Source organism: Somniosus microcephalus, chromosome 9 (assembly GCF_052327205.1).
Source record: "Somniosus microcephalus isolate GS21.2 chromosome 9, FLI_Smic_1.0, whole genome shotgun sequence".
Lineage (NCBI taxonomy): Eukaryota > Metazoa > Chordata > Chondrichthyes > Squaliformes > Somniosidae > Somniosus > Somniosus microcephalus.
Genome location: NC_140995.1, coordinates 60,286,210 through 60,301,760, shown reverse-complemented (window position 1 = coordinate 60,301,760; position 15,551 = coordinate 60,286,210). Strand labels below are relative to the sequence as shown.

Below are 15,551 nucleotides of genomic sequence, written 5' to 3'. Positions count from 1 at the left end.
GATCTGAAACTGAAAGCACAGACATGTAATTTCTCTGAGCTGAAAGCATCCATGATTCGTGACCAAATTGTGTTTGGTATCCATGATAAAAAGGTCAGGGAACGTCTGTTGAGAGAAACCGAACTGACATTGGAAAATGCTGTGAAAATATGCCAAGCCAATGAGCTAGCTCGAAAGCATGCGAAGACTTTCAGTGAAATCAATAATGATGCGATTGTAGTAAGTGCTGCTGTCGGTGCTGTGTCCTACAAAGGGAAGAAACATGGGCAGAACAGAAGTGAAAAGCAATCGGAGGAAGGAATTTTTAATTGTAAACGCTGTGGTTACAAACACCAGTTAAAACAATGTCCAGCGTTTGGAAAAATGTGCACAAAATGTCATGGAAAGAATCACTTTGCCAAACAATGCTTTTCAAAAGTAAAAACTAAGAAAGGGCAACGAGTTAATGTAATTGAGGACACTGATTTAAGTGAGACATTTTTTGTACGAATGGTGTCATGTGACAATGACAAAAAGGATACAGAAAATGTGCAGCCCTCAGATATGGACACTGCTGAACATAAAATTAATGCAGTAAAAGAGGACAAATGGATGATCCCACTGCAGGTAAATGGAGCATTAGTTACATTGAAACTAGACACTGGGGCAAAAGCAAACTTAATCAGTATGAGTGACATTAAAAATATGAAAGAAAAGCCCAAAATACAGAAAAAGTCAGTACTACTGAAGGACTATAATGGACAGAAAATAGATAGCTTAGGTGTATGCAGACTTAAAGTGACAGTCAAAGACAAAGTGCATCATCTCATGTTTTCTGTTGTGGCTGAAGGACTTGATTCACTACTGGGTGACAAAGCTTGTGAGGACTTAGAACTGGTCAAGAGAGTATACCGTATAAACTGTGCCATAAACAGACCAGATGACTCAGTGGATTCTGTAGTAAATAATTTCCAGGATGTGTTCAAAGGATTTGGAGTTCTACCATTCACTTACAAGATCCAGCTAAAGGAGGATGCTCAGCCAGTGGTACATGCTCCACGGAGAGTTCCAGCACCCCTGCGTGACCGGCTCAAGAATGAACTGGACAGAATGACCACACTAGGAGTCATCAGGAAAGTCGAAGAGCCAACAGACTGGGTTAACTCCATGGTATGTGTAAAGAAAAAGAACAATGATCTAAGAATATGCATGGATCCAAAGGACTTAAATGCAAACATAAAACGTGAACACTACCAGATTCCCAAGCGAGAAGAAATCACCAGTGAAATGTCAGGTGCCAGATACTTTACAAAGCTCGATGCCTCACAAGGATTTTGGCAACTAAAACTGGATGAAGAGAGCACCAAATACTGTACCTTCAACACACCATTTGGCAGGTATTGTTTCCTCAGAATGCCTTTCGGGATAATATCTGCATCTGAAATCTTTCATAGAGCGATGGAACACATAATTGAAGGTCTGGAAGGAGTTCGGGTCTATGTTGATGACATCATCATCTGGGGCTCCACACTGAGACTGACTAAAGTGCTACAGAGCATACGCCGGAATGGACTGAAGCTCAACAAAGCCAAGTGTCAGTTTGGCGTCCAGGAAGTCACTTTCCTAGGAGATAATCTATCTGGTAAAGGAATAGAGCCAGATATGGAAAAAGTAAACGCCATACTCAACATGCCCCGACCCACTGACAAAAAAAGGAGTGCTACGCATCATGGGGATGATAAACTTCATTGGAAAGTTCATTCCTAACTTGTCAGCCAAGACAACCTGTCTGCGAGACCTGCTACATAAAACAAATGAGTTCGCATGGACAGAAAGACATGAACAAGAGTGGATGAATCTCAAAACAGTGCTGACAACCACACCTGTACTCACCTTCTTTGGCCCAACAAAGAGAATCAAAGTGTCAACGGATGCATCAAAGGATGGCCTAGGCGCGGTCTTGCGACAAGCAGAGGGTGAAGATTGGAAGCCTGTTGCCTATGCCTCCAGGTCTATGACTGATACTGAGTGTTGATATGCCCAGATTGAAAAGAAATGTCTAGGCTTGGTAGTTGGATTAGAAAAGTTCCATGGCTACATATATAGACTTCCCACCTTCACAGTTGAGACAGACCACAGCCCACTGGTTGCCATCATAAAAAAAAATCTGAATGAGATGTCTCCAAGGATTCAACGACTCATGATGAAGCTGCAAAGATATGACTTTGAACTGGGGGGTGGATGAGGGAAATGCTGTGGATGTGGTTTACATGGACTTCAGTAAAGCTTTTGACAAAGTCCCGCATAGGAGACTGGTCAAGAAGGTAAGAGCCCATGGGATCCAGGGTGCCTTGGCGCGTTGGATCCTAAACTGGCTGAGTGGCAGGAGGCAGAGGGTGATGGTCGAAGGATGCTTTTGCGACTGGAAGCCTGTGTCCAGTGGGGTACCTCAGGGATCGGTGCTGGGTCCCTTGTTGTTTGTGATCTACATAAATGATTTGGATGAGAATGTAAAAGGTATGATCAGTAAGTTTGCAGATGACACGAAAATTGGTGGGGTGGTAAATTGCGAGGAGGAAAGCCTCAGGCTACAGGACGATATAAACGGGTTGGTCAGATGGGCGGAAAAGTGGCAAATGGAATTTAACCCTGAAAAGTGCGAGGTGATGTATTTTGGACGGACAAATAAGGCAAGGGAATACACAATGAGTGGTAGGACCCTAGGAAGTACAGAGGGTCAGAGGGACCTTGGTGTACATGTACATAGATCTCTGAAGGCAGCGGAACAGGTAGATAAGGTGGTTAAAAAGGCATATGGGATACTTGCCTTCATTAGCCGAGGCATAGAATATAAGAGCAGGGAGGTTATGATGGAGCTGTACAAAACGCTGGTGAGGCCACAGCTGGAGTACTGTGTGCAGTTCTGGTCGCCTCACTATAGGAAGGATGTGATTGCTTTGGAGAGGGTGCAGAGAAGATTCACCAGGATGTTACCTGGGATGGAGCGCCTCAGCTATGAAGAAAGACTAAACAGGCTGGGGTTGTTTTCCTTGGAGCAAAGAAGGCTGAGGGGGGACCTGATTGAGGTGTACAAAATGATGAGGGGCATAGATAGGGTAGATAAAGAGGAACTTTTCCCCTTAGTAGGGGGGTCAATAACAAGGGGGCATAGATTCAGGGTAAGGGGCAGGAGATTTAGAGGGGATTTGAGGAGGAACTTTTTCACCCAGAGGGTGGTTGGAATCTGGAACTCACTGCCTGAAAGGGTGGTAGAGGCAGGAACCCTCACAACATTCAAGAAGCATTTGGATGAGCACTTGAAATGCCATTGCATACAAGGCTATGGACCAAATGCTGGAAAATGGGATTAGACAGGACAGGGGTGGATGGGCGGCGCGGACACGATGGGCCGAAGGGCCTCTTTCTGTGCTGTAAAACTCTATGACTCTATGACTGATCTACACACCAGGGAAATACATAGTGTTAGCAGATGCACTATCCCGAGCACCCACAATGAGTCATGTGAGCTCTACTGAAGAAGACGTGGATGTGCATGTGAGTATGGTCACTGCTGCGCTGCCCATGTCAGACACAAAATCAAAGCAAATAGCAGAAGAAACAGTAAAAGATATAGTATTACAAACAGTAATAGAGAACATTCATCATGGTTGGCCAAAAAGTTCCTGTCCAAAATATTTTCACATAAGGTCAGAATTGAGTGTCGCAAGTGGACTATTACTAAGACAGAACAGAATAGTCATTCCACAGGCTCTACGTCAAGACATGCTCAAAAGGATTCATGAGGGACACCTCGGAATTGAAAAATGCAAAAGGAGAGCAAGAGACACTGTTTATTGGCCTGGCATAAATAAGGACATTGAGAACATGATAGGCAAATGTGAGACATGTCAGAAACACCAAAACAAACAAGCAAAGGAACCAATGATAGTAGCTGACATACCAACAGCACCATGGCAAAAGGTTGGTATGGACCTTTTTCATTTAAATGGTAAAGACTATCTAATAGTGATTGACTACTATTCTAACTATCCTGAGATGGCGCTGCTCTCAAGCACCACAGCAAGCAGTGTCATAGAAACATAGAAGATAGGAGCAGGAGTAGGCCATTCGGCCCTTCGAGCCTGCTCCGCCATTCAACGAGATCATGGCTGATCATCCAAACCCTAGCACCCGGTCCCTACACCGACAGCCATCCTACCCAAGCCCTATCCCCGTAACCCCACGTATTTAATCCCCCCTAACACTAAGGGCCAATTTTTTTATCATGGCCAATCAACCTAACCCGCACATCTTTGGACTGTGGGAGGAAACCCACGCAAACACGGGGAGAATGTGCAAACTCCACACAGACAGTCACCCGAGGCCGGATTTGAACCCGGGTCCCTGGCGCTGTGAGGCAACAGTGCTAACCACTATGCCACCGTGCTGCCACACAACTTGTCATAATGCATGTGAAATCCATCTTCGCCAGACATGGAATTCCCAGGATTGCCGTTAGCGACAATGGTCCGTGCTTCAACTGTAAGGAGTGGCAACAGTTTGCAGCACATTATGACTTTCAACACATCACATCCAGTCCTTTGTATGCTCAGTCGCATGGTAAGGCAGAGAAAGGTGTTCAAGTTCTCAAGCAGCTACTGAAGAAAGCGACAGAAAGCAAGTCTGATCCTTATCTCGCCCTGCTGAGCTACCGAGCCTCACCTTTAGACTGTGGTTCTTCACCTGCTGAACTACTAATGGGTCGCAAGTTGCGCACCACGCTACCCTGCTGTGCAAAAGAACAGCAAAGTGAGGAACTGAGACAGAGACTTCAACTGTTAAATCTGAAACAGAAATCATACTATGACAAGTCATCCAAAACTCTGAAACCATTGACAAGGGATGATGTTGTCAGGATTGAGGATCCAGATGCATGGAACAGGAAAGCTACAGTTCTTGAGGAAGTAGGACCAAGGTCATACACTGTTAGAACTGAGGAAGGACAGATTCTCAGGAGGAACCGCCGTTCCCTCCTAAAAACACAAGAGACTATCGAAGAGCAAATTGATGACAATGCCGCAACTGAATCTTGTCACTCACCACCAGAACAATCTAACACAAATACACATACAGGCTCTCATGAAAACACATCAGACTTACCTGTGCTGAGAAGATCCACACGTGAAGTAAAAAAGCCTGATAGACTTAATCTTTGAGTACAAAGAAAACTACATTGAAAATGTATTGACTGTTAAAGATGTTTATGTTGTTATTGATTGATATTGATTGATACTGATTTAGTTTAACCTCAAAGGGGGATGTAATGATCAGTAAACTGTCATTCTGGAATGGTACACTAGGTGGTGCTGTATGTATAGAAGAGTGGGCTACCCACAAGGCAGCAGTCAAGATGGAGGCCTCTACAGATACTGTACCTAGTCCACATGTGCTCAATAAAGTGTCGAGCAAAAGCTAGCTGTTCTTAATAAAAACGACTAGTTATTAATGAACATAACAGTTATTACATTAACTACACACTCAGAGCCCCCCCGCCCATTACTGGGGCTGGTTATTAAATTAACCACACACTCAGACCACTCCATTACTGGGGCGGGTTATTAAATTAACCACACACTCAGACCACTCCATTACTGGGGCAGGTTATTAAATTAACCACACACTCAGACCACTCCATTACTGGGGCAGGTTATTAAATTAACCACACACTCAGACCGCTCCATTACTGGGGCAGGTTATTAAATTAACCACACACTCAGACCACTCCATTACTGGGGCGGGTTATTAAATTAACCACACACCCAGGCCACCCCATTACTGGGGCGGGTTATTAAATTAACCACACACTCAGACCACTCCATTACTGGGGCGGGTTATTAAATTAAGAATCGGCGGGAATCGCGGGCTGAGCGGCTGTATAAAGGCTCCCGAGACCCAGGTAAGGCGTTCCAATCTCCAAATTTGGAACTCAGAGGGAAGGAGAGAGGTAAAAAGTAATCCAAGTGTGACGTCACCAGAAAGCGGGTAAGTGATTGGTTGGTGAGTATTTCTCTCTTTTTTAAGCTTAAACTCTGTGGTTTATAGTTTCTAAGGTGCGATATTCATCATCTAGAATCGGGGCAGAGGGTATTTAAGAATAATATTAATAAATTTAATTAATTACATAGAATGGGAGATCAGGTGATGTGTTGCTGCTGCAATATGTGGGAGCTGGTGAACACCATTGATGCTCACGGTGATCACATTTGCATAAGTGTTGGCTGCTCGAGGAATTCCGGCTCCGTGCTGAAGAGCTGGAGTCCGAGCTTCAAACACTGAGACACATCAGAGAGGGGGAGAGTTACCTGGACTCTGTATCAGGAGGTAGTCACACCAATTACATTAATTAATTCAGATGTAGTCCGTGGCCAGGGTCAGGATGGTGTGACTAGAAGTGAGGCAGGTACGGGGATCCAGGAGGTGGTGTTGGAGGAGCCGCAGTCCTTGCTCTTGTCCAACAGGTTTGAGGCTCTTACTCCCTGTGAGGATGGGAACGGGGACTGCGGGGAGGATGAGCAACCCGGCCACAGCACCGTGGAGCGGGAGGCCATTCAAGTGGGGGGAGATAAAAGAAATGTTGTAGGGGATAGTATTGTTAGGGGGATAGATAGAGTTCTTTGCAGCCGAGAGCGAGAGTCCCGAAGGCTGTGTTGCCTGCCCGGTGCCAGGGTTAAGGACATCTCCTCTGGGCTGGAGAGAAACTTGGAGTGGGAGGGGGAGGATCCAGTTGTCGTGGTCCATGTTGGTACCAACGACATAGATAGGACAAGGAAGGAGGTTCTGCTGAGGGAGTTTGAGCAGCTAGGGGCCAAATTAAAAAGCAGAACCACAAGGGTAATAATCTCTGGATTACTACCTGAGCCACGTGCAAATTTGGCTAGGGTAAATAAAATTAGAGAGTTAAATGCGTGGCTCAAAGACTGGTGTGGGAGAAATGGGTTTTGCTTCCTGGGACACTGGCATCAGTACTGGGACAGGAGAGAGCTGTTCCATTGGGACAGACTTCACTTGGCCAGTGCTGGGACTAGAGTCCCGGCGAATCGAATAACTAGGGCTGTAGAGAGGGCTTTAAGCTAATTAGTGGGGGGGAGGTTTTAAGAGAGCGAAAAATAAAAATGACAGCGGAGAAGGCAATAGAGCAAGGTAGCAGTGGGGGAATTAAAAACCAGAGCGTGTCAGGAAGGGACAGAATGTATAATGATAAAGGTAAAGTAGTAAAAGGGGTAAAAGCAGGAATAAATTGTCAGAAAACATATTTGAAAGTTCTTTATCTGAATGCACGCAGCATTCGTAACAAAATTGACGAGTTGACGGTACAAATAACTACACATGGGTATGATCTGGTGGCCATTACGGAAACATGGCTGCAAGATAATCATGACTGGGAACTAAACATACAAGGGTATTTGACAATTAGGAAGGACAGACAGGAAGGAATGGGAGGTGGGGTTGCTATGTTAATCAAGGATGGAATCACTGCAATAGTCAGAAATGATATTGGGTCAAAGGATCAGGATAGTGAAATAGTTTGGGTGGAGATAAGGAATAAGAAGGGGAAAAAGTCACTAGTGGGCATAGTCTATAGGCCTCCTAACAGTTGCAACTCTGTTGGTCGGAGTATAAATCAGGAAATAGTTGGGGCTTGTAATAAGGGAACAGCTATAATCATGGGGGATTTTAACTTTCATATTGACTGGACTAATCAAATTGGGCATGGCAGCCTTGAGGAAGAGTTCATAGAGTGTATTAGGGACGGGTTCCTTGAGCAGCATATAACTGAACCAACCAGGGGGCAGGCAATCTTAGATCTGGTCCTGTGTAATGAGACAGGATTAATAAAAAATGTCCTAGTAAAGGATCCCCTTGGAATGAGTGACCATAATATGGTTGAATTCCAAATTCAGTTTGAGGATGAGAGAGTTGGATCTCAAACCAGCGTACTGAGCTTAAATAAAGGAGACTATGAAGGTATGAGAGTAGAATTGACTAAAGTGGACTGGGAAAACAGATTAAAGTGTAAGACGATACAAGAGCAGTGGTCTACATTCAAGGAGATATTTCACATCTTTCAAGATAAATATATTCCACTGAGGAAAAAGGGGAATAAAAGAAAAGACAGCCATCCGTGGCTTAGTAAAGTAATAAAGGATAGTATCCGACTGAAAACAAGGGCATATAAAGTAGCCAAATCTAGTGGGAGGATAGAAGATTGGGAAGCATTTAAAAGCCAGCAAACAATAACTAAAAGATTAATTAAGAAAGGGAAGATAGATTATGAAAGTAAACTAGCAAAAAATATAAAAACAGATAGCAAGAGTTTCTACAGCTATATAAAAAGAAAAAGGGTGGCTAAAGTGAACGTTGGTCCCTTAGAGGATGGGACCGGGAAACTAGTGGTGGGGAACATGGAGATGGCAAAGACGCTGAACAAATATTTTGTATCAGTCTTTACAGTAGAGGACACTAAAAATATCCCAACACTGGACAAACAGGGGGCAATGGGGGGGGGGGGGGGGGGGAAGGAGCTAAACACGATTAAAATCACTAAGGAGATGGTACTCAGTAAAATAATGGGACTTAAGGCGGATAAATCCCCCGGACCTGATGGCCTACATCCTAGGGTCTTGAGAGAAGTGGCGGTAGGGATTGTGGATGCATTGGTGATTATTTTCCAGAACTCCCTGGACTCAGGAAAGGTCCTGGCAGATTGGAAAACTGCTAATGTAACACACTTATTTAAGAAGGGAAGTAGACAAAAGCTGGAAACTATAGACCAGTTAGCCTAACATCTGTGGTTGGCAAAATGTTGGAGTCCATTATTAAGGAAACAGTAACAGAGCATTTGGATAAACATAATTTAATAGGACAGAGTCAGCATGGTTTTATGAAGGGGAAGTCATGTTTGACAAATTTGCTCGAATTCTTTGAGGATGTAACATACAGGGTGGATAAAGGGGAACCAGTGGATGTAGTGTATTTGGACTTCCAAAAAGGCATTTGACAAGGTTCCACACAAAAGATTACTGATCAAGATAAGAAATCACAGGATTGGGGGTAATATTCTGGCATGGGTGGAAGATTGGCTATCTAACAGAAAACAAAGAGTTGGGATAAATGGTTCATTCTCGGGCTGGCAATCAGTAACTAGTGGTGTTCCGCAGGGGTCAGTGCTGGGACCCGAACTCTTTACAATCTATATTAACGATTTGGAGGAAGGGACCGAGTGCAACATATCCAAGTTTGCCGACGATACAAAGATGGGAGGGAAAGCAGCGAGTGAGGAGGACATAAAAAAACCTGCAAAAGGACATAGGCAGGCTAAGTGAGTGGGCAGAGATTTGGCAGATGCAATATAATGTTGGCAAGTGTGAGGTTATGCACTTTGGCAGAAAAAATCAAAGAGCAAGTTATTATCTAAATGGAGAGAAACTGCAAAGTGCTACAGTACACAGGGATCTGGGGGTCCTGGTGCATGAAACACAAAAAGTTAGTATGCAGGTGCAGCAGGTGATAAGGAAAGCCAATGGAATCTTGGCTTTTATTGCAAGGGGGATGGAGTATAAAAACAGGGAAGTCTTGCTGCAGTTATACAGGGTATTGGTGAGGCCACACCTGGAATATTGCGTGCAGTTTTGGTTTCCATATTTAAGAAAAGATATACTTGCTCTCGAGGCGGTTCAGAGAAGGTTCACTCGGTTGATTCCGGAGATGAGGGGGTTGACGTATGAGGAAAGGTTGAGTAGGTTGGGACTCTACTCATTGGAGTTCAGAAGAATGAGAGGTGATCTTATCGAAACATACAAGATTGTGAGGGGGCTTGATCGGGTGGATGCGGTGAGGATGTTTCCACTGATGGGTGAGACTAGAACTAGGGGGCATAATCTAAGAATAAGGGGCTGCCCTTTCAAAACTGAGATGAGGAGAAACTTCTTCACTCGGAGGGTAGTAAATCTATGGAATTTGCTACCCCAGAGAGCTGCGGAAGCTGCAACATTAAATACATTTAAAATGGAGATAGACAGTTTCCTAGCAGATAAGGGAATTAGGGGTTACGGGGAAAGGGCAGGGAAGTGGACGTGAGTCTAAATTTGGATCAGCCATGATCCTATTGAATGGCGGAGCAGGCCCGAGGGGCCGTATGGCCTACTCCTGCTCCTACTTCTTATGTTCTTATTAACCACACACTCAGACCACTCCATTACTGGGGCAGGTTATTAAATTAACCACACACTCAGACCACTCCATCACTGGGGCGGGTTATTAAATTAACCACACACTCAGACCACGCCATCACTGGGGCGGGTTATTAAATTAACCACACACTCAGACCACTCCATTACTGGGGCGGGTTATTAAATTAACCACACACTCAGACCACTCCATCACTGGGGCAGGTTATTAAATTAACCATACACCCAGACCACTCCATTACTGGGGCGGGTTATTAAATTAACCACACACTCAGAACCCCCCCCCCCCCCATTACTGGGGCGGGTTATTAAATTAACCACACACTCAGACCACTCCATTACTGGGGCAGGTTATTAAATTAATCACACACTCAGACCACTCCATTACTGGGGCAGGTTATTAAATTAACCACAGACTCAGACCACCCCCACCCCCCCCCCCCCCACCCATTACAGGGGCATGTTATTAAATTAACCACACACTCAGACTCTCCCATTATAGGGGAAGGCTGTATTACAGATAGGGGTTAAGTATTTACGTGTAAGTATGTTGGGGATAAGTGTTTGTCTAATATGGCATGAAATGTCAGTGCTGGCAAACAGACCATAGAAACACCAACAGAGAAACTGGCCGTGTGGCCCAACCAGTTTGTGTTGCTGTTTATCCTCCATGGCAGCAGTAGTCATAAGAGCATAAGAAATAGGAGCAGGAGTAGGCCATTCGGCCCTTCGAGCCTCCTCTGCCATTCAATAAGATCATGGCTGATCATCTACCTCATCTCCACTTTCCTGCACTATCCCCATATCCCTTGATTCCCATAATATTCAAAAATCTATCGATTTGTCTTGAATATATTCAGCTATCCCTCTGGGATAGAGAATTCCAAAGATTCACCACCGAGTGAAGAAATTTCTCCTCCTCCCAGTCCTAAATGGCCGACCTCTTATTCTGAGACTGTGACCCCTGGTTCTGGACACCCCAGCCAGGGGAAACATCCTCCCGGCATCTACCCTAATCCATATCCCTTTATTCTCCTTTCCTTCAACCACCTATCTAACCCATTCTTAAATGTTGACATGGTCTCTGCTTCAATCATTAACTCCAGTAGTGCATTGCACAGCCTCTCAACCCTGTGTAATAAGTTCCTCCTGCTCTGTCCTAAATCTTAGTGATTCTTTTCTCGATGTCCCCTCAATCTAGACTCTCGACCACTAGAAACAGTCTGTCCCATCCCTTCATAATTTTAAACATCTCTATCAAATCACCCCTGAACCTCCTCTGTTCTTACAAAAACAGCCCCAATTTTTCAAGTCTTTCCTTGTATTTGTATTTCCACATACCAGGCAGAATCAAGTGAATCCACACTACACTCACTCTATTGCCTCAACATCCTTCCCATAGTGTGGGTCCCAAAACTGCACACACAACTCCAACTATGGTCTTACTAAGTTTTGACACAGTCCTTTCCCCATCATCAGGACCAGGCATTCTCAGGTCAGATACAGTATGGGGTCAGAGACACTGTGCAGGGTCAATTACCCCTTACAGTGGTATGGTTTAAGTACTTTAACCACAGACTCGGAGGAAGAAAACCCCATCATACCGGAGTCTCCACTTCATATACCAGCTGTCTATAATTTGAGTGGATACAAGTGGGATTGAATTGGGGTGAACGGAGTTAAATCCAGATTTCAGTCCCTGGTTCAGTGTAAACAAGTAACATAAGAACATAAGAAATAGGAGCAGGAGTAGGCCAATCGGCCCCTTGAGCCTGCTCCACCATTCAATAAGATCATGGCTTATCTGATCCTAACCTCAAATCTTCGATCACTCTCCATCCCACCCGAACCCATGTGATCTCCCGGGAGAGGCGAAAAACCAGATAAAAAACCCAATGGCCAATTTGGGAGAAAAAATCTGGGAAATTCCTCTCCGACCCATCTAGGCGATCGAAACTCTTCCAGGAGATCACTCTGTCCCTATATTTTCTACAGTACTTACCTTCTGTAAAGGCGATCTCCACCCCAGCCAGGAACAGCAATAAAACCATCTCCTGAAATCTAACACAGAATTAGAACACAAGAAGTAGGAGCAGAACCAGGCTACACGGCCCCTGGGCCCACTCCACTACCCACAGGGCCATGACCATTCCAAATCTAGACTCATGTCCAATTTCCTGCCCGCTTCCCGTAACCCTTAATTCCCTTTACTTCTAGGAAAATATCTATTTCTGTTTTAAATTTATTTAATGATGTAGCTTCCACGGCTTTCTGGGGCAGCAAATTCCACAAACCTACCACCCTCTGAGTGAAGAAGTTTCTCCTCATCTCAGTTTTGAAAGAGCAGCCCCTTATTTTAAGATTATGCCCCCTAGTTCTAATTTCACCCATCATTGGGAACATCCTCACCGCATCCACCCGATCTAGCCCCTTCACAATCATATATGTTTCAACTAGCTGGGGGAGCCTGGCTTTGCCAGGGCTGTTTTGGGCCGGGCGGTTTAAATCGAGTCCCAGGCTTTGGGGCCTGTCTGTCTGTCCCTGTGTGAATCTGCTGCCGGGCAACATTTCTACCTTTTAATAGCTTCAAAGATGAAAGTGAAAGTACTTATAAAACGTTTTTGGTAAATGTTATGTTATTTTTAAAAGAGATACTAACTTTTTCGAAGCTGGATTAGCAGATTTTGAGCTGGAAGTAGTGAAGCAATGGCTGCCTGATGCCCGAGTTGAAAAGCATTAGTCCCGCCCACAGACGCAGCGATTGGCCAACCATCAAGCGACTGAACTGTAGGATTGGTCAATCGTGACGGCACAGGATTGGTCGACCTTGACGTCAATCAATGCTATTAGCAGATAATGAGTTTAATTTTGAAGGTTTTTTGCATAACGCGCGAACAATTTTCGTCCGACCGAAAAGTAAAATACGCTTATGACGGTTCTGGAATCGTAAGCTTTCTTTCGATGTAACACACGTGTAGGTACGCTCTATAACTTTTGAGTTTATTCAATACAGACAGACGGAATGACAGACAGAAGAACCGCTTTATATATATAGATAAGATCACCTCTCATTCTTCTGAACTCCAATGAGTAGAGTCCCAATCTACTCAACCTCTCCTCATATGACCACCCCCTCATCCCCGGGATTAACCGAGTGAACCTTCTTTGTACTGACTCGAGAGCAAGTATGTCTTTTCTTAAGTATGGACACCAAAACTGTATGCAGTATTCCAGGTGCGGTCTTACCAATACCTTGTACAACTGCAACAATACCTCCCTGTTTTTATATTCTATCCCCCTAGCAATAAAAGCCAACATTCCATTGGCCTTCTTGATCACTTGCTGCACCTGCATACCAACTTTTTGAGTTTCGTGCACCAGGACCCCCAGATCCCTTTGTACTACAGTACTTTCCAGTTTCTTGCCATTAAGATAATAACTTGCTCTATGATTTTTCCTGCCAAAGTGCATAACCTCACACTTTCCAGTATTGTATTCCATCTGCCAAATCTCTGCCCACTTACTTAGCCTGTCTATGTCACTTTGCAGGTTTTTTATGTCCTCCTCACTCACTACTTTCCCTCCCATCTTTGTATCATCATAGTCCCATTCTGAATGATCAGGATGGCTAAAGCAGTAGCTCTTTAAGGTGAGGTGTGAAGGTACATTGGGTCAGAGGCGCCCATCCAAGAAGAACAAGAATTGACTCAACACTCTCATGCACTCTGTATCAGTACAGTCAGAAGTTTACATAGGAAGAGGAGCAGGCCATTCAGCCCCTCGAGCCTGTTCCACCATTCTATCAGATCATGGTGGAAGAATGGGTGGAGGGGGTGTTGGAAAAAGGATATGAGCTCACCAATATACAGGACTCAAATGGCTGTCGCTGAAGAAAGCCGAACTGGTTAAACGGCCAATAACTGACTCTGGCAGCTTGCAGTGCAAACGTTTACTTATCTGAACTATTCAAGTTCACTGGAGATCTGGATGGGATCAGGCCAATTTGGGGTAACACTATCTGTTATCAGGAACAAAAGTAGGTTTTCAGATGCAGAAGGATCGGTGACTGCAGCCTCTTGGGCATTCTCAGTGCTCAGCCCTGTTAAGAGGCAATTTTCTTTTATTTTGTCTTCACACCTTATCTCCGAGCTGCAGCCCAATATACTTTACCCTCCAGAGAGCTGATAATCAAAGTTACTGAAGAAATGAAAGATTTGGAACAGAAGCTCAGCCAGCCCCCAAAGCACTTCAGTAAAAGAGCTCAATGCTCCTTTATCACCCAAATTGCTTTCTGCCACTCAGAAAGCACACAGATTATAATCTGATAACTCAAGAGTAATGAAGGTGGTAAAAATGTAAATGGATGAGAGGGGATACGTGGAGGGAGGTGCCCAATAGTTTATTCTAACCTCTGGGAGTTGCTGCAAATAGGCAATGGCAAAGCTTCCTTCAACTCAAGAACTACTTCCCCATTGCAGAATACAGTTTATTCCTTTCACCGGTGTCACCCACCATTCCAGGAACCATGAACTAATGGCATTTGGCACAGACTTGCATTGAAGGGATCCAACATTGTAGCCCAGCCTGTGGGACTACCTGCTGACAGTACCGGCAATGAACGCACACACCAGGACATCAATACTCAATCTGCGAGGCCCTGGGTGTCAAAGTTCCAGTGCGTGGTGCTGCAAAGTGCTCACACCCAGGCCCCTAATCTTCGACACAGAGTGACGCTCGAACAGAGCCCCAGTGATTCTCCACAGGAGAGCCGCTCACCACCGGCCACTTCTGCAGACCTGTGGTGAGGATGTGGAACTCGCTGCCACATGGAGTGGTTTAAGCAGGGAGAAGGGAATAGAGGGGTATGGTGGCAGGGTGGGAACAGGTAATTAGGGTGGGAGGAGGCTCGTGTGGAGCATAAACACCCACATAGACCAGTTGGGCCGAATGGCCTGTTTCTGTGCTGTAAATACTATGTAAAGTTTGGGACTGATGTCAAGAAGCATCTTCACACAGTGATTAATATCTGGAATGGGTTCTGGGTAGATAATGGGGCACAAACATTCAAGCGGATTACATGGAGGGAATGACTTCGCCATTCGTGTGGAAGGAGGAACTAGATGGGCTTAATGGCCTTCCTCATCCACACTTATCTCTGTTAAAAAATCCCGCACTAAAAAATGTATGTTTCAGAAACGAAAGGCTCACTTTCAAAGTCTAGAAGGTGTGGGGTTTGCAAACTGGAAGAGCACCAGTCTGACTGCAGATCGCCATCCTCTGCCCCTGTAAAGGATGGAAAGCATCTCTCCTCATATCAAGGGCAGC

The 15,551-nt window shown here is 44.8% G+C and overlaps 1 protein-coding gene across 1 annotated transcript in view; it reads right to left on the bottom strand.

Annotated features, from left to right (window-relative positions):
• elp3 (elongator acetyltransferase complex subunit 3) overlaps positions 1-15,551 on the bottom strand; it is a 157,986-nt gene that overhangs the window by 80,790 nt on the left and 61,645 nt on the right. The gene's annotated exons all lie outside the window — the stretch shown is intronic.